At 42.5% G+C, this 25,917-nt stretch overlaps 1 protein-coding gene across 2 annotated transcripts in view; it reads left to right on the top strand.

Annotated features, from left to right (window-relative positions):
* TMEM248 (transmembrane protein 248) overlaps nt 1-25,917 on the top strand; it is a 42,733-nt gene that overhangs the window by 3,471 nt on the left and 13,345 nt on the right. Inside the window, exon 1 of one of the 2 annotated variants that reach the window (XM_058710919.1) lies at nt 6,569-6,828. The exons of the other annotated variant lie outside the window; for it this stretch is intronic. The gene's annotated coding sequence lies outside the window, so the exon portion shown is untranslated. Of the gene's footprint in view, nt 1-6,568; nt 6,829-25,917 lie in introns of those variants that run through there. 2 annotated transcript variants of the gene reach the window in all.

Below are 25,917 nucleotides of genomic sequence, written 5' to 3'. Positions count from 1 at the left end.
TTTTACATAACCACAGGAATTTAACATTGATGCAGTCAGTAGACCATATCCAAATTTTCCCAATCCAGGTTCCTGTGCAGGATTGCTTTTAGTGGTCATGTGTCTTTAGTGGTCTTTAATCTAGAACAATTGCCCAGGTTTATTTCTTTTTTCCTCAGCTTATTAAGGTAAAATTGGCAAATAAAATTATGAGATATTGAAAGTGTACATCATGATGATTTGGTATACATGAATTTGGCATACATGTCTTTCTTGTTTTCATGACATTGATGTATTTGAAGAGTGGGGGATAGGTATTTTCAGAATGTCACTCATCCTGGATTTGCTTGATCACGTCCTGAGGATTATTTTCAGGTTTTAGCATTTTGGCAGGAATGCCAAAGAGGTGATGTGTCCTTCTCAGTGCACCCCATCAGGAGACCCAGTGATCATTAGTGCAGCAAAACTCTACCTATGGTGGTAGTCAAACAGGATTGACTTGCTCAAGACCCAAAATGACAGGGCTCAAAATGGCAGTGCTTACCTATCTACAGTCTATTCCTGGAAAGGGTACTAGGTAGCAACAGCATGGAAATAAGGAAATCACAGCCAAAGGCTGTCTCACCCTAAGAGTCTGGGACGTCCAGGTGCAAGGTCCTATTACCCACCCCTCTCTTGGTTCAGGAACCACCTACACTTGCACAGAACACCTTGGAACAGGTACTCCGTTCACATAGAAGATCCAAATGTGCACACGGATTTCAAATGTTTGCAGTCATCTGGGGGGTTGGCATCCATTTGAACAGAGAGCTGATCCATCCACTAATAAATAATATGAGCACAAATGTTTCATACTTGACAATCCTGTTCCTCCCTGATCACTGGCTATCTGTGCTTTGTGGCATACTTCTGTTCACTGATTAAGCTACAATCAACCAATTTTTTATGATGTCGTCCCTTCCAACAAAATCTACCTTTTCTCATGTACCATAATTGTTTCTCATAGCAGTATAAGTCAGAGGCCTTGTCTCTAGTATTTCCTGAGCAAACGTCAAATGCAGACCCAAAGACATAGTCCCGTTGCAATTGCTCCCTTGTAGTCACACAGACCTCACACCTGGTCATCGGTTGTGAGGACACAGACCACGCGCAGAAGGTCATTAGGTTGGACGTTGTCCACTCGCGTGGTTTTTTTTTCTTAATGCGGTGAAATATTTCCAACTCACACCGACACTTTTTGGGTGTCCAGTTCAGTGGGATTGAGTGCATTCGCAATGTCACGCAACCGTCACCACTGCCTGTTTCCAGAACTAATAGAAACTCCATACAGTGAAACAATAGCTCCCCATTCCCTGCCTCCCGTGGCCCCCCGATGACCTCTTTTCTACTTTCTGTCTCCATGACTTTGCTGCTTCATGTAAGTTAAATCATGTAACATTTGTTCCTTGTGTCTGGTTTGTTTCATTTATCATAATGTTTTCATTTCACATAATGTTGCAGCACGTGTCAGAGTGCCCTTCCTTTACAAGGTGATATTCTTTCGTATGTGTAGGCCAATTTGTTTGCCTATTAATCTGTTGGTGAACATCTGGGTTGTTTCCACCTTCTGACTATTACAGATAATGGGGTGATGAACATCGGTACGCATCGGTTTTAACTCCTGCTTTTTGTTCTTCGCGATGTACACCTAGGATTAGAATTGACGGGCCATATGGTGATTCTATGTCTAACCTTCTGAGGGTCCGCCAAACGGTTGTCCGTAGTGGTCAGGTCACTTGTTGGCTCTTCAAAAAAGAGGAGCTTTGGGGCGCCTGGGTGGCGCAGTCGGTTAAGCGTCCGACTTCAGCCAGGTCACGATCTCGCGGTCCGTGAGTTCGAGCCCCGCGTCAGGCTCTGGGCTGACGGCTCGGAGCCTGGAGCCTGTTTCCGATTCTGTGTCTCCCTCTCTCTCTGCCCCTCCCCCATTCATGCTCTGTCTCTCTCTGTCCCAAAAATAAAATTAAAAACGTTGGAAAAAAAAAATTTTAAAAAGAGGAGCTTTGACACAGTTCTTTGCCCCCAGGACCTTCGGAGTCAAAGCTAAGAGACCGTATTTTTTCCCTTCCTCTAAGCTTCTCAACCAGCCATGGAGATTTGGTTAGACTTTCCCTTTAACAAGCTATTGGCTCCCTTTCCCCTGGGAGCAATTGCATCTTCTTCCATGTATCATCAAGTTTAAGCCAGTCTTTTCTCTCTAAAGAAGGCCCTGTGGTTCCCTACCGTGCCAATATACTGCTGGCAGCGACAGGGGATGGGCAGGAGCCTTCTCTTCAGTTCACTTCGAGGGTATGATTGGATACGTGCAGAGAAGTGCATCTGGCCTGTCCGCTGGGCAACAAAACATCTCAGCAGCCAGCTCCACCGCGGTGGGGTGCGGGGAAGTGACCATCAGTCCTGTCGATCCCTTTGAAATCCTGCCGTCAGGTCCAAATTTACGGACATGGTATCTTGTTGTGGAATAGTCTCAGCCTCTGGAGCCCTTACCTGAAGTTTTAGTGCAGGTTCAATGTTGAAAGAGAAAACAGAGTGCAGCGGGGAAGGCCCCTGTGTGAATTCCTCCGCCACCTCCCCTCCTCCCTGCCCTGACTCCACCACAAAAGCATGGCAGGTAAGGGAGACACCATCACAGCATACGTTTACAAATCACATATTCCAACTTTTGACCAGACTTTAATTCTGGTCCCTTTTACAGTAGTGTCCCCATAGCCCCCTGGATTAATTCTGTTGCCCCTATGGGGCTTGTTAGCAGGCCGAGGCAACACTGTAAATGTGCTCCATGCCCAGGAGATCTAGAAGAGTTACTTCTCCACCTCTGGCCATTTCACCACCCATTGTTGGTAAAAGACCTTGGGAACCCCACTGGGAGTTGAGTCAAGAGGCCCCGGCGTTTTTGTCTTCTTCCTCCATTTTGACTTTTTTAAAAGTTTGTTTATTTTGAGAGAAGAGAGAGTGCACTAGTGGGGTAGGGGCAGAGAGAGCGGGGAGAGAATCCCAAGCGGGCTCTACACTTACAGCACAGAGCCTGATGCGGGGCTCAAACTCACGAACTGTGAGATCGTGACCTGAGCTGAAACCAAGAGCTGGATGCTCAACCGACTGAGCCACCCAGGCACCCCAAAATAATATCAATCTTAAGGAAAACTTGCAGGTATTGGACAAAGAACTACTACCTTTCTATTAAGAGTATTTTAGAATCTAATGCTGTAGGCTCACTGGAACCTTATTTCTTTCTGGAATTTCCCCAAACCTTTGGATTTTCCATCCGAGGGGCTTTGAGGAGACTTAGATGTGGGATCCCCAGATTTTCATAAAGGTTTTGGTGGCACTTTCTCTCTCAATTTGTTTCTTTTTTGACTTTTACAACTAGCTGTCTAAAGATTCCCACATGATTAGAGGCTGAATTGTTAGTCCCTTTCTTGTGTTGACTTCCTTTCTTTTGTAAAGTTCTAACTTTTTTGAAAACATCTTTACTGAGATGTAATTCATATACCATGTAATTCACACAATTAAAGTGTATAATTCAATGGTTTTCAGTGCATTCACCGAGTCAATTTTCAAGTGTTTTTCTTGGCCCCAAAAGAAACCCTGTTCCCCTTTAGTTACCACCTCCCACCTTTGGCAACCACGAATTCACTTTCCGTCTCCATGGATTTGCCTCTTCTGGACATTTCATATCAAATGGAATCATAGAATATGTGGCCTTTCATGACAGGCTTCTTTCATTTATCACGCTTTAAAGCTTCATTCCCCTTTACGGGTGAATAATGTTCCATGGTATGGATGTACCACATTTTGTTTATCCATTCATCAATTGATGAACATCTGGGCTGTTTCCATTTTTTTGACTATTTTTGTGTTGACATGTTTTAATCCTCTTGGGTCTCTGGACATGAAATTGCTGGGCTAAAATGTTAACTCTCTGTTTTGCTTTTTGAGGAACTGCCAGTTTGCTTTCCAAAGTGGCTGTGCCAGTTTTTTTTTAATCCTCCATGTGGTAGCTGGGATAAAGGATTTGAGGTTGCCTCTTTTACGTTCTCCTGTGGTCTCAATATCAAAGTCATACGTGGTGCTAGTGCTGGTGGGACGCCTTGAGTTACAGTGTTGGTCGTAGCCTGGGTGAGGGGCATCCCATTAGGGAGCTCGATTCTGTCATTATATAGATAGCTCAATACTGCCTACGCCTGCAGTGTTTTTGCAACTTTAGTATTGGTTGACAACGGAGGGGAGTGACATTGTCTTTCTCTGGATAAGCATGATGGATCCTTTTCTTAATCCATTCTAGAAACCTAGGGGCTTCCCTATGAACCATCCCCACAAAGGTATTAGCCAATAGTTGGTGGACCAAAATATTCCCCTTTAGTCAGAAGTGTTCAAAGCAGAGACACTGCTCCTCATTTTAAAATTCTCTATCATTCTCAGGAATCATTTTAACAAAGGTTTATCAGGATGATGTCTGTAATGACCTGGAAAATTATTCAGTTCCCTCACTGAATAATCCCTTATTTCCCTAGTTTCTTGCCCTCCCTGTCATCTTGCCCAACTTGAATTATCTTCTTTGTTGTCCTAAGTCTCACAGAATTAGCTGACTCATCAAACATATGGTGCCAACCAGAGAGGACACAGCTCACCCCAAGGAGATTCTGAACTTAACTTTCATTTTGTTGATGCTCAAAGCAGCAACCACAGATCTGAATTTTTAGCTGACCTGGTATCAGTTTGCAGTTCCCTGCTGGTCCATTTTTCTAGCTCCTGAGGTTCAGATTCTTTCAGTTCCAGATTTCACTGGAATGTTTTACTACTAGTATCTAATTTCAAAGTCTGTGCTACTTCAAACCAAGAGTAACTTGTTCATTTTCATCTTTTTTATCAGAATCACCCCCCCCTTTTTTTTTTTCTAGTAATGCCTTAGCCATATTTTGAGCTAAGAATGAGTCAGGGTTTTTTCAGTAAATCCTACATCTGACACCAGCTGCTGAAATGGTTTAACAGGCTTTGGTTGCTAAAGAAAACTCACAGATCCTAACAAATCTACAGTTTATTACAGGACAAAAAATACAATACACCAATAATATTTAAGTAAGGGCTGGAAAAGCCAGGTGCAAGGTTCTATTATCCTTCTTCTGTAAGAGCCCAAACAGATGGCGCTTTCACTCCTGGGGCAGGATCCACCAACATGTGCATGGAACGCTTTAGAGCAGGGAGCCCAAAATTGAGTCTCTGCTGGTTTCTTTTCTAATGTTTTTTTCTGGTCACACAGCATAGGCATATTCCTGCTTGTAACTAGCCCCAAATGCAGACCCCTTTGTCTATTATCAACAAGTAATGCTGATAAGCTGACATAAACTACTCTGAAGCTCCTTGAACCCATAAAATAATACTATTGAATCGGTGTGTGTCATACCGACCAGGGGTCAGTGCCCTGCAGGAACTTTGACAAACAGCTCAGGTCCTACCGTGGTTAGCTCTCAAAGCACATAACTTATCTTTGGACAGTGCTTTACAGTTTTACAGAGTGGAGGAATTTAACGAACTGGAACAAGCTGATGTTATCACCCCCACCTCAGAAACCAAGTACAGGAGGCTCAGAGTGCTTGTGACTTGCTCAAGGTACCTTGAAGTAGCCTGTGTGCTCCTCCCCCATCCTATCCTCTTACCACTTAACATGAAGTTTGTGCATCTCTTCCTGTTTTTGTTTGTTTTTTTTCTGAATTCCACCAGTCACGTATGCATCTCTAAACAATGCGTTGATCAGCATGTTTGGGGGATTTTATATAATGGAATTATGCTGCAATGTATCGTTTCGTGGCTTGCCCCCCGCCCTCCCCCCCCCCCCCCCCCAGCATGTTATGCCCTTAGGGTGAGCCCGGATGTTGTCAAGCTGTTCTGGATAATCTTCGCTGTCGAAATTGTTTATATAAGAATATACTGCCTATTTTTACGTTTGACTGTATGGATGTTTGTTTTCTCTTCAACTCTTAGTGACTACAAATAATGGTGCTATAAACATTCTTTATTCTGTCTACTTGCGCAGATGTGCAACTGTTTCTCCGGGGTAATATATTCTCCAGAAAGAAAGCACATCTTCAAGTTTCCTGGACGATGCCAAATTACCTTACAAAGGGATTGTATTAAAATTATACTTTCATGGGCAGTGATTAATGCACGGGCACACACAGACACACACTACACACCTACGTATGCACACACGTTATACTCCTAACCATCACACACAGCACTAAACACGCACACGGACCCACAAACGCACAGCACACACGGTCTTTACAGAACGCACTGACACGCAGGTCCACCCACGTGCACTAGGCACGCGCACTCACCACGATGCCAGCCTCACCACACCCCGCTCAAACACAGACACAGAAAGGCAGGCCCCGCGCGCCCTGTCAGCACGCACGCAGCCCCGGTACTCGCACGCAAGCCCCCACGTAGCCCAGCCAGGGGGCGTGGTCTCCGCAGCTCGCGACTGAGGAATCTTGTCCCGGCCGCGCCGCCGTCGGACGCCAGGTGTCGGAGGTCACGGCAGCGTTGGCGGTGGCGTTTTTTTCTACCCGGAAACCACGGCTGCCGGACCCTGAGACGAGTCTGTGTCGCGGCGGCGTGAGCCGGACTGGCCTCTGGTCCTCGCCTGGGCCCCGTGGAGCCCGAGGCCGCCCCCGGCGCGGCGGGGAGGATGGTGCCGAGCGGCCCCCGGCCCGCCGCGCGCCGCCGCGAGTGATCTCTGAGCGGCCGCGGGCGTCCGCCGAGCAGCTGGCCCGGCCGGGCCCGGGGCGCGCCGCTGCCCACCGGGGCGGGGTGAGCCGGGGTAGGGCGGGCCGGGGTCGGGGCTCGGCCGGGGCTGAGCGCGGGGTCGGGAGGGCGCCGTGCTGGTCGGGAGCGGCCCTTCCGGCCGGGTGTCTTCACCGCCTCTCGGGGCTGCAGCCCCCGCCCCAGCTGGCGGTGAGGGTCGCTCCGCCTTAGCCCAAGTCTGGCCTGCGCCGCTGGCGTGGGCCTGTTTACCCGCCCCCCGGGTTGGTCCACCCGCATGCCTGGAGCCGGGGTGCCCTGCCGCCCTCGAGATGGCGGGACGTCCCCCGTTCGGACCTGAGGCCTGGATAATTTGGATTTGGCACGGGGAACATTTTGGTAGTTTGCCATTTTTGACTTTGGGTCGTGTTTGCGTTACTTCTCTATTTGCAAATCATGTACATCTCAGGAAGAAGATGGGATAGACTTAACCTATGTGCAGACACTTGAAATAGTGGTATATTATGTGTCAGGCTTGGTAAATATCCAGAGGTGGGGTGGATAATCATCTTCACTCATATTTTAATAAAATAAATCGAGGAGTGGCTGCGGGGTAATTTAGAGGCAAGTAGTTCTGTTTCTCTTGATAAACAGCATTAGAAATAAAACCAAGCCTATTGTGCTGTTTTGAACTGTGTGAACACCATAACCGGGGGACAGCTGGTGAGGGGGCTTTTGTTGAAGAATACGATGCCTGTAGTTTAGTTCTCAACTAGCAGATTACAGCCCTCGTTCAGCGATGAATGGGGAGCTTCTTTGCAGCTTGCTTTCAAGCGGGGAAGATTGTGGCTGCTCCTGAACTGCTACTTTCCTGCCTCAAAGGTGAGCCTCTGTGGGAGGCAGTGGGAGGAAAAATTCCAAGGCTGGAATTTGATTAATTTCATGATGGATATTTAATAACTTTTTTTGTCCCGATAGCTCTCTGGTTAGCTTGGGGTCTGAGCATTTGTATCCTGTGTGTAGATGAAATTGCTTGACGGGTAAGAACACCTTCCAGTTTCCTGATTTAAGGAAAGGAAATAGACCGTTGTGCAGCTAAGATATACTTGATGACTGCAAGCTCTTTACTCCCTGGGATAAGGAGGCAGTGTGCTGACTTCCTAGTAAAGGTGGAGGAAGAATTTCTGTGGCCTAATTGAGGTGGGAGGACTGGAAGCCGGACTGCCTGCCACCCACGTCTGGGTACTGAGATCCCCAAATGCTGATTGAGCATCCCTGTGTTAGGGCAGCTGGCAGCTGTTGCACGGAAGAGAGACAAGACCTAAGTGCAAATACAGTTTCTGCCCGCAGGGAATATACTTAGAGAAAGCAGTAGGCTCATAAAAGTGGCAGGACTGAATGGCCACGTGGAGATAACTATCAGAGGTTTTTGTTATGGTTAGGCTTCATAAAGGAAGTGACCCTTGAGGTGGACCTCAAAAGATCTTGAGCATTTGGGTCAGAATTAACTGGGAAATGAAAAAGCTAGGGCCAGGTGTTGGAACAGCACTCAGTCTAGGTAGCTGGGCAGTAGAAACCTGGAAGCAGTGGCAGAGGCAGTCGGTAAGAAGGGTTAAATGCTTTTCTAAGACAGAAAAAGCACTGGCTACCCAGTCTGGCTTCTGGTAGGTTTCTGAGTTCTAAAGAATTGTTTTCATTTGGTGGGTTTCTTTTGTTCTGTTACTCAGACAATGACACAAAGCAGTGCTTAACTTACTTTAAGGACAATGAAAAAGATGCTGATTGTGATTCCTGTCTGGTATTAACAGTCAGGAAATTAAATTTAGTGTCTGCAAGTTGTTTCTGTGCCTGTGTTTAGTCTGTGGGAACTCGGCTCTAGTATGATCTTTGCCACTCTGGCTACTGCCAATTGATGAATGGCAGGCTTTTAAGCCAATTCCTGAGTGTTTTGTTTTAATTTTTAAATGTTTACGTATCTATTTATTATTATTTTTAATGTTTATTTATTTTTGAGAGAGAGAGAGAGAGCGCGCGAGCAGGGGAGGGGCAGAGAGAGAGGGAGACACAGAATTCGAAGCAGGCTCCAGGCTCCGAGCTGTCAGCACAGAGCCCGACAGAGGGCTCAAACTCGTGAACCGAAAGATCATGACCTGAGGCAAAGTCAGACGCTCAAGGGACTGAGCCACCCAGGTGCTCCAGTGTTTGTTTATTTTTGAGAGGGAGACAGAATCCAAAGCAGGCTCCAGGCTCGGAGCTGTCAGAACAGAGCCTGACGCAGGGCTTGAATTCATGAACCACAAGATCATGACCTGAGCTGAAGTTGGACGCTCAACCAGCTGAGCCACCCAGACATCCCCTGGGTGTTTTTACTGACGTCTAGTTCACCGAGATGTGGCTGGTTTCTCTTACACAGTATTGTGGAAGACCTTTGAAGCCATTCAAATAGGATGCCATGTAATTGCCCTGCAACATTATGACTAGTCTCAGGACCTCACTGGCTTCAACCTTAGTCTTTCGTTAAACACTCTCAGGATTGCACCATCTTAACTTTTTGATATTTCTTTTAGACTCTTCTTCCCTTTCTAGCCACTGCTCTGTCTCCTTGTTATAGACATGCGTCTGAAAAAGAGTGGCCTTTACAGGAGACACAGCATGACATAGTACAGGGATGGCCAATCTGCGGGATGTTTTTTGTCAGTAATATGCTGCAGAATCCCATTGCCATGTAAGACAGCCTTTTTTTTTTTTTTTTTTTTTTAAATTTTTTTTCAACGTTTTTTATTTATTTTTGGGACAGAGAGAGACAGAGCATGAACGGGTGAGGGGCAGAGAGAGAGGGAGACACAGAATCGGAAACAGGCTCCAGGCTCCGAGCCATCGGCCCAGAGCCTGACGCGGGGCTCGAACTCACGGACCGCGAGATCGTGACCTGGTTGAAGTCGGACGCTTAACCGACTGCGCCACCCAGGCGCCCCAAGACAGCCTTTATAAAAGTATTTTACTATGACATTTTAATTAAAATGAAAAAGGTTATGTGGAATTTAGGAAACAAATGATCATAAGAAAAAAGAGCAAACCAAGAAATGGACTCTTTTCTTTTTTTAATTTTTTCTTTTAATGTTTGTTTATTTTTGAGAGAGAGAGACAGAGCACGAACGGGGGAGGGGCTGAGAGGGGGAGACACAGAATCCGAAATAAGCTTCAGGCTCTGAGCTGTCAGCACAGAGCCTGATGCCTGGCTGGAATTCACAAACTGAGATCATGACCTGAGCCGGTCAGACGTGTAACTGACCACCCAGGCAGCCCTGAAATGGACTCTTAATTAATAGAGAACAAACTGATGGTTACTAGAAGAGAGGTGGGTAGGGGATGGGTGAAATAGGTGATGGGATTAAGGAATGCACTTGTGATGAGCACTGGGTGTTATATGGAAGTGTTGAATCACAGTGTAGTGTACTCTTGAAACTAATATTACACTGTATGTTTACTAACTGGAATTTAAGTAAAAACTCAAAGAAAAAAAAAAAAAGAGCCCAGTATCATAGTGACTTAAAAAAAAGGAATGGAGGAAAGATAAGAGTTTTTAGCAAATTGATTTTCCATTTTGGATTCATTTTGATAAATATGGAAATCTTTAAATTCTCCTTCCCTGGTACAGATTGAATAAATTTGACAAGAGGTCTGTAGTTCTCTCTGTGTATAATTCCATACCTAAATGTAGATGACTGTCTATGAATTATGGTCATTTGGTTGGACCTTTATGCTGTTTGGTTAAAAGTGCTGTTTTCACAACATCTGCCAGTCTTTACACTGAGTTTGGATGTTACAATTTCATATTGAACTTTTAGTGTTGATTTAATCTTGTCATCACTCATGATCTGTTTTTTTAAATATCTGTTAATTAAACTCCAAGTCATTAAACTTTAATGTGGGGATACTTTTAAATTTGGTTTCTAAGATGCTCAACAATTAAAAAAAAAAGCTAAAGAACAAAGATAAGTTATTTTCCGTTTTGGAACTGTGGTGAATTAATTTTTTTAAATTTTTTTTTTTCAATGTTTATTTATTTTTGGGACAGAGAGAGACAGAGCATGAACGGGGGAAGGGGCAGAGGGAGAGGGAGACACAGAATCGGAAACAGGCTCCAGGCTCTGAGCCATCAGCCCAGAGCCTGACGCGGGGCTCGAACTCACGGACCGCGAGATCGTGACCTGGCTGAAGTTGGACGCTTAACCGACTGCGCCACCCAGGCGCCCCATGAATTAATTTTTTTAAAAGGAGAGGGAGGCATGTTGGAAGTTACCATGATTTTATATTATGCCTTTGAAAATGGAGCCATGCGTTTGTTAATTATAAGTGAGTAGAAATACAGCTAGAGTCTGAATTTTGGAACTAAGTCTGGTTACAAACATGTAATTATGTCAGCCCATGTTGTTCCTTTTTGTCTTTATTCGAGTACTGGTGTTGCCTAAAATGCATTAAAACTTTATGCTTCCTGTTGTAATTTATCTTGATCATTTAAACTTGTGAGTTATTGTGAAAGTCTTTTCTGCACTATGAAATGTATTAGCTTGAGAAACAGGAAACCATTGAGAGAAGATTCTACTCATCTTTGCTTTATATTCTGATTGATGAGAGTTGTGAGCTATGAATTGCCTTGCTTAAAGAGGGGGAAAATAAGTTAACCATTTTAAACTTCAAAAAAAATCAGTCTTGTGCTTTTATGACTAAGATACACCTTATATAGCCATGGCCTAAGAAAATTTTGTTTCTTTTCAGCTTGGCATTAGACTTGAAACCTACTTATCAACCCTGGTATTGTGATTGATGACACAGCTTTTAGAGTGAGAAGAATTAAGTCAGAATCTCTCTCTTGCCACTTATTACCTAGCACAGATTACTTAACCTCTTTTGATTCAGTTTCCTCATCTGTAAAATGAGGATAGTAACATTTACCTGGCAGCGTTGTGAGGATTAAAAAGTATGGTGTATGTACTTGGCATGGTGCCTGGCACAGGGCATGTTTTAAGTACTAGCTGTTAAAAATGATACTCTCTCCTTAGCCCTTTGGCATCTGGTTTCTGCCTTTTTTTTAAAAATTTTTTTTTCAACGTTTTTTTAATTTATTTTTGGGACAGAGAGAGACAGAGCATGAACGGGGGAGGGGCAGAGAGAGAGGGAGACACAGAATGGGAAACAGGCTCCAGGCTCCGAGCCATCAGCCCAGAGCCTGACGCGGGGCTCGAACTCACGGACCGCGAGATCGTGACCTGGCTGAAGTCGGCCGCTTAACCGACTGCGCCACCCAGGCGCCCCTGGTTTCTGCCTTTATCACATCATCTTAAAGGGGTTTCACTTACAAAACTACTGATGTCTTAATTGTAAAATTGTATGGATACTCTTCGGTTTTCATCTCATTTGGTGGGGTTGACTCGGGTTGACTCTTAATCTGAACCCGTAACATTTATTGGGAGGCAGTAGTCTGCTTCCTGGTTGACGCACCAGTTCTGGAGGCTGACTGGATTTGAATCCAGGTTCATTTACTATTGTATGACCTTGGGCAAGTTAGCTGACTTCTTATGCCTTAATTTACCCCTCTGCGAAATACAGATATTGTGAGGATCATATACAATACACGCAAAACTCCTAAACAGGGTGCCTCAGGGTGCCTCTTTCGTAAAGAGTGAGCAGTTATGTTAGATGTTCTTGTTAAGCAACTGCAGAAACATCATGGAAACAAGAGGCAACATGAACAGGATACATCTGGCTTTCAGTTTGGCTGAAGAAGGCAGTATGGGGGGGGCGGGGTGTGTGGAGGAGGACAGGCTCTTGTTAGAGACATTTACAAGGTGGGAACTGCTTGACTGGTAACTGATAGCTGTTTATAGGAGAGAGAGAGAGAGAGACTCAAGAATGGCTGGCAGTGGTCACTGGCTAGATGGCTGTGTCTTTCATTATGAGGAGGAGCGGCTTTGGTGACTTTGGAGAAGTTTTGACCTTGGCTCAAGGTGCCTGTGGGTCAGCTAAGTACAGAGCTCCTGTATGTGGATGTTTGGGTCTGGGCACGGGGATAGATACAGAAAATTGCAGGGAATAAGTGTGTGTGCCTTGAGCAGAGGCCCAGCCGTGAGCTCAGGGGGAGAAGCAGCTCTTGAAGAGAGGGAGAAGGAAGGGGTGGCCAGTTAAGCAAAAGGAAAGCCCCGTGATTGATGTCCTGGAGGTGGAAGACATTGTGTCTGTGCCAAATATTGCAGGGAGGGGAGTTAAGGACTGCAGTTCTGGCTTGGCTTTACCAACTGAGACCTCACTGGAGACCTGGAAGTTTTCCCGTCTTCGTCACTACTAATTTGCCTCTCTGAGGGTCTGTTCTGCTTCATGGTGGGGGAGGAAGGATGGTGGCTGCGTGCTTGAGATTGCACAGGTTTCTTTGATATTAGCAGGTGCCCTCATCTCTGCTAAGTGTTGGATAATCTAGTTTCACATCCATTAGTGCTTTTTATTAGGTTCAGGATATTTTTTAAATTTTTACATTCAAAGTGGGCCCTGGGGCACCTGGATGGCTCAGTCAGTTAAGCATTCGACTTCGGCTCAGATCATGGTTTAACGGTTTGGGAGTTTGAGCCGGCATCGGGCTCTGTGCTGATAGCTCATCATGGAGCCTGCTTCACATCCCTTGTCTCTCTTTCTCTCTGTCCCTCCCATGCATGCTCTCTCTCTCTTTCTCAAAAATAAATAAACATTAAAAACAAAACAAAAAACCCACAATAAACCAAGTGGGCCCCTCTCCCACATCGAGGTGATTTCCTGATATTCTTTTAGCACAAGAGCGGTGTATTTCCTGGGGTGGGCACACACAGCAGGCTCTCCAAGCCTCCCCTGGCATTGCCCCCAGCCCCCACCTCCTAGTCACTTTCAGACTTTGAGAAGGACATGACTTTATAGGAGAGTTTTAAGGAATTTCCCATTTGGCCTGAGGTCGAAAATCTAGTTTAAAATGAACGGTGGTTTTGTTGTTCACGTAAAGTGAACTTTTTGGTCTGGGTCACAGGTAGTGGTTTGGCAGATCTTAAATTCGAGTTTTAGATTGTAGTTTTAAACTTGGGCAAGTAGCTATGTGGTGTACTTGGAGAAAGGGAGACCCTGTGAAAGGCTCCTTATCTGGCATGGTCAGTGTTAATTTCCTTTCTAGTAAGATACTATAATCAATTACAAAATTGCATATTTCAGCTGTCACTGGCCCCTTGGGCAGCCTTCCTCTTTTAGTGGCGCTTTTCTCTGGTTACAAGTGTGTCAGTTTCCTCACTTCTTACCCACTGTCTCTTGTCCCTTTCATTTGAAGCGTGGTGTTCACCTGTTGTCTGTCTCCTCATCCTTGTTCTTCTCTCCTCACCATTTGCTTTCCCCCTGCCAGAGTGTGGTTTTAGAGGTCACCGGTGATCTTGCCAGGTGGAGCATTACGCAAGCTTAGTTTCACTGGAGTATTTTTTAAAGCGCAGAGAGGCTCAGAGATCCTTTCTTTTCTTAATCGTAATACTTACTCACTTCTCAGTACCTCTTCCTTCTTGAAACACTTGCAGGATACCTCACCATCCTGGGCACCTTTTTGGCTCATGGTCACTTCCTCCCCTCTGTGGCCTCCACTGGCCTCTCAACCTCTGCCCTAATGGAGGGGCCCATGCCTGTCTGGAGAACTTCTGTGCCCACCTGCCCCGGGAGCACACAGTACTGGGTTGTCTGCAGGAGCCTCACCTAAATATTGTTTGCTATTCTTGGTTTCTCACAGATCCCTCTAAGTACAGATGACTGCAAGTTAAGCTTTGCCTTTCTTTAGCACCAGGACATGCTAGAGGACTGTCCTGCTTTCTGTTTTTGTTTTTTTTTTTTTTTCTAGTTTGGTTTAAGAAAGTTCTGGGGTTTTTTTCTCCTATTTCTCACCTTTATTAATGAAGAAAATGAAGAGAATTAAGATTTAAGGAAGTTTTATTTTGGCCACGAGACCAGCAGGATCTATTGAAGATTATTTACATTTATAAATTTTATTGTTAGAAAGTATTACAAAAGGAATATATATTCATGATGGAAATTTTTTTAAAAAGAAAAAAGATCTGGGGCGCCTGGGTGGCGCAGTCGGTTAAGCGTCCGACTTCAGCCAGGTCACGATCTCGCGGTCCGTGAGTTCGAGCCCCGCGTCGGGCTCTGGGCTGGTGGCTCAGAGCCTGGAGCCTGTTTCCGATTCTGTGTCTCCCTCTCTCTGACCCTCCCCTGTTCATGCTCTGTCTCTCTCTGTCTCAAAAATAAATTAAAAAAAAGTTGAAAAAAAAAAAAAGAAAAAAGATCTATGTAATCTGAGAGATTACCCTAGATTGGCTAGCCTACCCTAGGTGGCTAGAGGGAACCACCATTGTTTACATTTGAGGGCATGTTATTTGTCTTTTTTTCCCGGATGGGTACTTGTGTGCACCAACTCTCATACTTAAAAAACCTGAATAGCCTCATTCTGTGTATGTTATTTTAGCTGCTGTGTGTTTAATGACCATAGTGTTTCTGCTGGGGATATATCATGCTGTAACCATTTCTCTGCTGTTGTTGGGTATCTAGTTTTTCGTTTTTTACTATTTTAAACACTCCTGAGATAACTATCTTAGTAGTTAAATCTTTGTTTTCAGTATTGTTTTCTCAGGTGAAGTTTTTAGAAGTTGAACAGCACAGATAAGAGTATGTTGGGTTGTAATGCTGTTGATACGTGTGGCCAAGTTCGTCTCTAGAAAGTTTAACAGCTCTTTTCCTCTTCTCTTCTTTTAAAGTAACTTTGGTGTTTCTCCTAACTTGTGGGTTGCTCGAGGTAACTCCAGTATAATCTTGGTATTGCCTTTTGCCTACTTAAATTGCCACCCGATGTTTAGTGTTGTCATTCAGTTGGTCTCAGAGCTCTAGGTACTCCGTCAATGGACTTCAGTCACATACTCTCACATGTAACTGCATTTTGGCTGTGTTCTGCGTACCTTAAATCCCTAGACTTTTCCCAAGAGGCAGCTTCACAGCCCTGGTGGTTTCTCTCTTTATCCTTGTGAAAGCCTCTAATTGGACTTGGGATGAATTTAGGAAAAGGGGCCAGATAGTGTGCTTTCTCTCTATGTACGTTTCTTAACCCCATACAGAACTTAACCTATTCTTTTTTTTTTCTCAACGTTTTTTTTTTTTTTTTATTTTTTTTTTATTTTTGGGACAGAGAGAGACAGAGCATGAACGGGGGAGGGGCAGAGAGAGAGGGAGACACAGAATCAGAAACAGGCTCCAGGCTCCGAGCCATCAGCCCAGAGCCTGACGCGGGGCTCGAACTCACGGACCGCGAGATCGTGACCTGGCTGAAGTCGGACGCTTAACCGACTGCGCCACCCAGGCGCCCCTATTCTTTAATTAAAAGTGATATTTACTATGGTAAAGATCATAGAAATGTTCTTTTAATTCTTTCCAGAGGAAATACATTTGTTTAGCTTTTGTTAATTATTTGAAAATGCTAGTGAACGGTAGGAAAGGAATTTCAAGTTTGTGAAATATTTGACTTTTAATTGTTTTATTAAAAAAGAAAGTCTTTCACTTTTAAGTGAATACAGTTGGCCTCCCCTGGAACTTTCTCTGATTAAATTAGCTATATTGATATTTGCTGATTTGTAGGTATTTATGTTGATATATAGATGTTTACATTCTGGTGTGACATGGTTTTAATGACTGTTAGTTTTCTCTAGAAGTGAACTTATTTTAGATTTTTGTACTTTTCTAGATGTTTTATCATTGTAGTTCCAGGTGGTGAATGGTTCCTATTTATTTTTATATGTGATTCAGATTTTGTCTTTCTCTAAACTGTATAAACATATATAAGAGCTTATTATAACTTTAAATAAACTTATGGAACTCTCATTTACTGTTGATGTTTTTGTTTCTCAATCTTAGGATTCTTAACCTAATGTCATTTTTTGTTTTTATTTAAAAAAAAAAAGACTCAAGTTTTTAAAGGCAGTTTTAGGGTCACAGCAAAATTGAGAGGAAGGTACAGAGATTTCCTGTATAACACTGTCCCACACACATGCATAGCCTCCCCCCTTCAGCATCCCCCACCAGAATGATACATTTGTTATAATTGGTGAACCTCCATCACTGTCATTCAGAGTCCATGATCATACAGAGTATTTTCACTGACCTAAAAATCCTCTGTGCTCCATCTGTTCATCCCTCCCTCCCTCCTGCAGCCTCTGATCCTTTTACTGGCTCCATACTTTTGCCTTTTCCAGAATATCATATCATTGGAATCATAGGGTTTGTGGCCTTTTCAGATTGACTTCCTTCATGTAGTAATATGCATTTAAGTTTCCCCCTTGGCTTTCTTTTTTCTTTTTTTTTTTTCAACGTTTTTTATTTATTTTTGGGACAGAGAGAGACAGAACATGAACGGGGGAGGGGCAGAGAGAGAGGGAGACACAGAATCGGAAACAGGCTCCAGGCTCCGAGCCATCAGCCCAGAGCCTGACGCGGGGCTCGAACTCACGGACCGCGAGATCGTGACCTGGCCGAAGTCGGACGCTTAACCGACTGCGCCACCCAGGCGCCCCTCCCCCTTGGCTTTCATGGCTTGATAGCTCATTTCTTTTTCAGTACTGAATAATATATTCCACTGTCTGGATATACCACAGTTTATCCATTGCCCTACTGAAAGGTATCTATCTGGGTTGCTTCCAAATTGTGGCAAGTATGAATAATGCTGTTGTGAACCTCCTTGTGTAGAGTTTTATGTGACCTAAGTTTTGAACTACTTTGGGCGAGTACCAAGCAGTGCACTTGCTGGATATTGTGGTTAAGAGTGTGTTTTAGTTTTGTAGGAAACCACCAAACTTCTAAAGTGGCTGTACCGTTTTGCATTCCTACCAGTAATGAATGAGAGTTTCTGTTGCTCTGCATTCTTTTTTTTTTTTTTTTTCAACGTTTTTTTAAAATTTATTTTTGGGACAGAGAGAGAGCATGAACGGGGGAGGGACAGAGAGAGAGGGAGACACAGAATCGGAAACAGGCTCCAGGCTCTGAGCCATCGGCCCAGAGCCTGACGCGGGGCTCGAACTCACGGACCGCGAGATCGTGACCTGGCTGAAGTCGGACACTTAACCGACTGCGCCACCCAGGCGCCCCTGTTGCTCTGCATTCTTGCCCGTGTTTGGCATTGTCAGTGTTCTGGGTTTTGGCCCTTCTAGGAAGGGTAGTGGTATTTCATTGTTGTTTTAATTTGGATTTCCTGATAACCTGTGATGTGGGGCATCTTTTTGTATGCTTATTTGCCATCTGTATGTCTTCCTTTTCGAGGTATGTCTGTCTGTCAAGATCCTTGGCCAGTTTTTAAATTGTGCTGTTTTCTTCTTCTTTTAAGAGTTCTTTGTATATTTTGGATAACAGTCCTGTATCAGATATGTCTTTTGCAGTATTTTCTCCCAGTCTGTGCTTGTGTTCTCATTCTGGTAACAGTGTCTTTCATAGAGCAGAAATCCTTAATTTTAATGAAACCTAGTTTTTTTTTAAAGTTTTTATTTAAATTCTAGTTAGTTAACATGTAGTGTAATGTTAGTTTCAGGTGTACAATTTAGTGATTCAACACTTCCGTACAACACCTGGTGCCCATCATAACAAGTGCCCACCTTTATATCTATCACCTAATTTTACCCGTCCTCCCACCCACCTCCCCTCTGGTAACCATCAGTTTGTTCTTAATAATTAAGAGTCTGTTTCTTAGAGCGCCTTGGTGGCTCAGTCGGTTAAGTGTCCAACTTCAGCTCAGGTCATGATCTCACAGTCGGTTGGTTCGAGCCCCACGTCTAGCTCTGTGGTGACACCTCAGAGCCTGGAGCCTGTTTTGGATTCTGTGTCTCCCTCTCTCTCTACCCCTTCCCCACTTGTGCTCTCTCTCCCTCTCTCTCAAATAAATAAACATTAAAAAAAAAAAATTTTTTTTTTTAAAGAGTTCTGTTTCTTGGTCTTTGTCCCCTTTGCTTGTTTGTTTTGTTTCTTAAATTCCACATTGGAGTGAAGTCATACGGTATTTGTCTTTCTCTGATTGATTTCATTTAGCATGATACTCTAGCTTCATCTGTGCTTTTACTAATGGCAAAATTTCATTATTTTTTGTGACTGAGTAATATTCCATTTTTTAAAAAAAAGTTTATTTATTGGGGCACCTGGGTGGCTCAGTCAGTTAAGTGTCCGACTTCGGCTCAGGGCATGATCTCACCGTCTGTGAGTTCGAGTCCCGCGTCAGGGTCTGTGCTGACCAGTTCAGAGCCTGGAGACTGCTTTGGATTCTGTGTCTCCGTCTCTGTCTCTCTACTTCCCCCACTTGCACTCTGTATCTCTCTCAAAAAAAAAAAAATTTTTTTTTAGGTTTACTTACTATTTATTAAGAGAGAGAATCCAAAGCATGCTCTGCCCTGTCTTACTCCTGTAAGGAGTCCGACACAGAGCTCAATCCCAAGAACCATGAGATCATGACCTAAGCCAAAATCAAGAGTCAGATGCTTAACTGAGCCACCCAGGCACCCCTGAGGAATATTCCTCGTATGTATATGCTACTTCTTTTTCCATTCATCAGTTTATGGAAACTTCGGCTGTTTCCATAGTTTGGCTGTTGTAGGTAATGCGGCTATAAATATTGGGGTACATGTATCCTTTTGAATCATTATTTTTGTATCATTTGGCTAAATACCTCATAGGTGCAATTGCTGGATTATAGGGTAGTTCTATTTTTTAACTTTTTGAGGAACCTCCGTACCGTTTTGCATTGCCACCAACAGTGCAAGAACAGTGTGGTTCCTGTTTATCCACATCCTTGCCAACACCTGTTGTTTCTTGTGTTTTTGGTTTTAGCCATTCTCAAAATAATTTTCATTAAGTTTATTTATTTTGAGAGAGACCGTGCACGCACGAGTGCAGGAGAGGCAGAGAGAGGGGAGAGAGAGAATCCCAAGCAGGCACCATGCTGTCGGAGCCTGACATGGGTCTCGAACCCACAAACCGTGAGATGACCTGAGCCAAAATCAAGAGTTGGATGCTTAACTGACTGAGCCACCCAGGCACCACCCGCTTTTTAAAAATATTTATTTATTTAATATTTTTAATAACTTTTATTAAGTTACTTGATTTTAGCCATTCTGAGAGGTGTGAGGTGATATCTCATTGTAGTTTTTATTTCTCTGATGATCAGTGATGTTGAGCATTAATGAAATCCAGTTTATCAGCTCTTCCTTTCATGGATGGTTGCCTTTCGTGTCATATTTAAAAAGTCATCACCAAATTCCAGGTCATCTGTATTTGCTTATATGTTATCTTCTACGAGTTTTATAGTTTTGCTTTTACATTCAGGTCTGTGATCCATTTTGAGTTCACTTTTGTGAAGGGTATAAGGTTTGTGTCTAGAGTCTTTTTTTTTTAAAGATTTTATTTTTAAGTCATCTCTGCGCCCACTGTGGAACTCGAACTCACAACCTGGATATCAAGAGCTGCATGCTCTTCTGACTGAGCCAGCCAGGCTCCCCTAGGTTCATTTTTTTGTATGTGGATGTTCAGTTGTTCCAGCACTATTTGTTAAAGAGATGTGGCTTTGCTTCATTGTATTGCTTTTGCAAAGATCAGTTGCCTACACGTAGGTGGGTCTGTTTCTGAGCTCTCTGTTTTGTTCCGTTGACCAATACTCTAGGGTCTTGATTACTGACAGTAGCTTTATAGTAAGACTTAAAGTCAAGTAGAGTTAGTCTTCCAGTTTTGTTTTTTTGCTTTAGTATTGTCTATTTTGGTTCTTTTATCTTCCATAGAAACTTTAGAAAAGTTTGTTGATATCCACAAAATAACTTGCTGGGATTTTTTATTGGGATTGTGTTGAATGTATAAGTCACGTTGGGAAGAACTGACACCTTGACATACTGAGTTTTTCTGTCCACAGATGTGGAATATCTCCATTCGGTTCTTTAATTTTGTTCATGAGAGTTTTATAGTTTTCCTCGTATTGTACATATTTGTTAGATTTATACCTAAGTGTTTAATTTTGGGGGGTCTAATATAAGTATTGTGTTTATAATTTCAAATTCAGCTTGTTCTTACTGTTATATAGGAATGCAGTTGACTTCTGTATATTGGCCTTGTGTCCAGCAATCTTGTTATAATCACTTTCTATTTATTATTTTAGTTTATGTCTTAAGTCTGGATTTATTTGATGAATTCATTTAATGAACTTGTGCATTTTAAAACATAGCCTATTTTGTGTCTGGATATTGATTATGGAGAGACAAGTAAGACATTGTATCTGCCGTTGAGGGGCTTACGGATTGGTTCGGAAGATAGATGTATATACACACAGTTGCAGTGAGGTGTTTCAGTTTCTATATGAGAAGTTTGCAGAGTATAGTGAGGGGATATAAATGAAATTAGTCACTTCTTCCTGAGGGGCTGGGTGGGGGGAAGGGCCAGGAAAGGTTCCATAGAGGAGGTAACCCATGAGCTGAGTCTTGGAAGAGGCAGGTGAACTAGTGGAAGGTGGTTCATGAAGGTCAGGAGGACCAGTGGACTCAAAGGCTTGAAGCTATAATATTGTCTAATATGTCCTGGGAATTGCAAGCAGTTAGATCATTGAGAAGTAGGCAAGACCTAGCTTATGGTGGACTGCCATTCTAAAGAGCTTGGACTTTTATCCTTTGGTCATCGGAGCTCTGAGAGATTTAAGTGGTAACATGACCAGGTTTGCATTTGGAAAAATCACTCTCACAGCATGTGAAGGATGGATTATTTGTTGCAGATCCAGGTGTGATTCTCAGTGATAGTTATAAGAAAACGATGATGAGGGCTTGAACTAAGGGCCGGTGCCAAGGAGTATGGAAAAGAAGAGGAAGGAAGAGATATTAAAGAAATAGAATCTTTAGCACTTAGTAATTGCTTGGATATGGCGGGAAGGCCAAGTAGTCTAGAATGTTTTCCAGAGTTCTGTATTGAGATGGGGATACAGGGGGAAAAGTTACATTGGCAGGAAAGCAGATGAGTTCAGTTTTGGACATGTTGTGGAATGTGTAGGTGTAGAGATAATGCACTAGACACTTGGATATAGAAATCTTAGGGCTGTAGAGAGCTAGTACATCTTCACAAGAAGATGGGGGAAAGTGGGTGAATCTGAGATCTATTTTAGAAAGAAAATGAGATTAGCTAATGGATTGGATTGGTGGTAGTGGGAAGGGCATGAACATAATTTAGGAGTATGTTGCAGAAATTTATATTCTTAAATGCTTATCTCAGAAAAGAAGAATAAAAATTCTGAGCTAAGATTCCAACTGAAGAAGTTGGAAAAATCAAACTGAGTAAACCCAAAGAAAGCAGAGGGAGAAATTATTAAAAAAAAAAAAAAAATACATGTAGAAATTACTGAAATGGAAAACAAATTATTTAGACACAGTCTACAAAACCAAATACTGGTTCTTTGAAAACATCAATGCAATACAGCTATGGTAAGATTGGTTAAAAAGAGAAGGCGGCAAACACACAAAAACATTTGCAGTGAAAGAAACATAACTGTAAGTAAGTTAAAAATTGAACAAATCACAAAATAATACTGTGCCAGAAATATTAAAAACCAATTATCAAAGGAGTAATTTCCTAGAGTAACACATCTTACCAAAACCAACTCAGTAGAAATAAAAAACCTAGACTGGCCATCATTAAAACTGTGATGAAGCATTTAAGACAGCTCAACCAGATACAAAACCAAACAAAAACTTGGTGAATTCAGGTGGTCTTTTTGGTCAAGGTCTGTCAAGCTTCTAAGAAAAATAAAAGCTAATTTCTTACATATGTTCTAGAAAATACGTGTCTGCACGGATTCATTTTATGATACTAGGATGACTTCATCCTACCAGTCGAGGAGTGTATATAGTCAGGGAGAGTGTGATCATGGCTGATCATTTTCTTATCTCACTTACAAATAGATACTGAAAGGTCTGAATAAAATTTAGCAAACATAAATCAGCAATGTAGTTTTAAAAAATCATGATTGATCATATTAAGTTTATCCAAGTGGAAATATGAGTCCGCATGAAAAAAATCAACATAGTTCACGTCAACAGATTAAAGGAAAAAATTTAAGTTGCAGATAAAAGCATTCATTAAAATGTAACACTTGTTTATAATCTGTTTGCATACTTGAAACAGGAGAGTACTTCCTTAACTTGGTGAGGGGTTTCTTTTAGAAACCTTTGACATATACTGTATTTAATAGTGAAGTGTTTTCCTTTAAAGGTGGAAATGAGGCCAGGATTTCTACTCCTGCCACTTCTATTCATCATTTCTCTGAAGATTCTAGTCAAAACCGTAAGAAAAATAAATGAAATAGGGGCTGGAAAGAAGAAACACTTACTAGCTTGTAGTGTGACTGTTTACATAAAATAAGAGAAGCTACAAATAGCCTAATTAGAATTTAAAAGATTTCAGCAATGTGTCTAGAATCACGATCAGTATACCAAAGTCTTTCTTATGTATACATTAACAACAGAAAATGCAATTTTTAGAAGATACTGTCAGTAATAGCAGCATAAATTAGTATGTTTTTGAGTCAGTCTAACAAGATGCATAAGAGAAAGTTTTTAAAAATTACTGAAAAAGAAAAGTGGACCCAAATAAATGGAGAGAGAGAGAGAGACCCTGTTCATAGATTAGGGAACACAGTGTTATAAAGATGTCATTTCTTCCCTAAAATAATAGTCTTTTTGGTGCAATTCCCATTTACATCTTAACAAGATTTTTCTGGGAACTTAACAGTTGGAACCTAAAATTCATATGGCAGAGTAAAGGGCCAAGAATAGCTAAGACAATTTTGAATAAAAATAAAACGGTAGACTTCTTGTATTAGCAAGATTTCATACAGGTGGGAGATACAGACATGGTGATGGAACGCAAGAAAAAGCCTAGAAACAAACCCACACACATATGGGAGCTTGATGTATATGAGAGACGGCATTACAAATCCATGGGAAATCTACGTTCAATATAAAACCATGTTCAGGTAATGGAATTGGACAGTTGACCACCTGTGTAGAAAAGGACTAAACGAGAAACCTAGATTCTGGAATCCCAAATCAATTCCAAGTAGATTAAGAGACACTAAAAGTCAAAAGCGGAACTCTAACCCTGTAGAGGAAAGTAATGATAAAAATCTTCTTGACATGTAAAGATACCCAAATAATACATACATACACATAATCATAAAAGGCAAAGGTTGATACATTTAAATACGTTAAAGTCAAGGACTTAAAACTATTGAGGAAATGTAAATCAAACCACAGCGAGATACCACCTCACATCCAGTAGGATGGCTCTAATAAAAAAGGTAATAACAAGTGTGGGTGACGTTGTGGAGAAATTGTAACACACACGCTACTGGTGAGAATTCAGAGTGGGAGTTGCTTTGGAAAATACCCTGGCAGGTCCGCCAAAGGTTGAACGTGTTACCACGTGAGCCAGCAGTGCCGCTCTTAGGGTATATAGGACAGACCCAGCTAAGAGAAGTGGAGACTTACGTCCACACAAGACACATGTATGTTCTTAGCAGCAGCATTCATAATAGATGAAAAGTAGAAACAAATGTCTATCGACTGATGAAGAGATAAGCAAAATGTATGAAAAAATTTTTCATACAATGGAATATTTGGGGCAATAAAAAGGAGTGAAGTACTGGTATGTGCTACAATGTGGATGAACCTTGAAAACGTCATGCTAAGTGAAAGAAGTCAGGTCACCAAAGGCCACGTGTTATGATTCCATTCATTTGAAATGTTTAGAATGGGCAGATACATAGAGACGAAGTTCATTAGTGGTTGCCTTAGGGCTGGAAGGAATAGGAGGTTACTGCTAAAGAGTATGGGGTTTTTTTATGGGATGATGAAAATGTTTGAAAATCAATTATAGCGATCATTGCCGATCCTGTGAATTGAACTGTATATATTAAATGGCTGAATTGCGTGGTATGTGAATTATATCTCAGTAAAGCTGTTTAAAAAAATCAAGAACCTCTCGTATGGCAAGAATACTGTGACTACATTAAAGAAAAATCCACAAACTTGGAGTAGTTACATACAACATAAAAAATTGGAAAAGACTTAGTATCCAGAATGTAAAAAGAGTTCCTGAACATTAATAAGAAATAGACAAACATCTTAACTAGTAAATGGCAGTTTACCTAGGAAGAACCTAACTGGCTGATGAAGTGAAAAGATGCTCAGTTCAAGGGAGATGCGATTTAAAGTAATGATGAGGTAGCTCAGTCTGTTGAGCGTCCAGCTCTTGATTTCGGCTCAGGTCATGATCCCAGGGTCATGGGATTGAGCTCCGCATCTGGTTCTGCACTGAGTGTGGAGCCTGCTTAGGATTCTTTCTCCCTCTCTTCCTCTCCCCCTCTTGCGCTTGCTCTCTCTAAAATAAAAATAATAAAATAAATGATGAGATAACATTCCACATCGGTCCAAATCAGTAAGTTTACTTGAGAATATCAAGTGTTGGTACAAGTGTTGGGAAACTGAGCAAGCCCTTTCATTGCTGGAGGAAGTGTAGACCGGCATGGCTTCTTTGGAGAGCCGTCTGGTGTGACCAGGTCAGGTTGCACATGGGCCTACCCTGTGACCTACTTGTGTCAGAGCCACTCTTGTGCCTGCCGCAGGGCCCTGGCTGAGGCAACCCAAGAAGAATCTCGCTGGACTCCTCAGTCCAGCAAAACCCAGCTACAGCTGCATATTACACAGCAGATAAATTCAGTAACTAGATCTGAACCGAATGTTGGGTGAAAATAGCAGAAGGATATAGCCAGTATATCATTTTTCACAAGTCTTCGTATGCAATATTAGTAATTGTATCTGATTAGACATATACATGCAGTAAAAGTACACAGAACATACGTGGTTGTTGCCTCTGGGGAGAGCACAAAGGATATTACTTTCCATCTTAAAGGATTCTCGTGAGGGCGAACGAATACACAGCCTGCCTTATTGCAAGTGGTTGCTGTCAGTTCTTAGGAGGTGTGGATCCATCTTTTTTGCTCTTAAATTTAAAAGCTGTCACAGATTTTTTTTAGTTGCTTTGTTTAGTGTTGTAGTCTGT

This window comes from Neofelis nebulosa, chromosome 18 (genome assembly GCF_028018385.1).
Source record: "Neofelis nebulosa isolate mNeoNeb1 chromosome 18, mNeoNeb1.pri, whole genome shotgun sequence".
Classification (NCBI taxonomy): domain Eukaryota; kingdom Metazoa; phylum Chordata; class Mammalia; order Carnivora; family Felidae; genus Neofelis; species Neofelis nebulosa.
The sequence above is the reverse complement of the archived record's forward strand: the minus strand, read 5'-3'. Positions and strand labels throughout refer to the sequence as shown.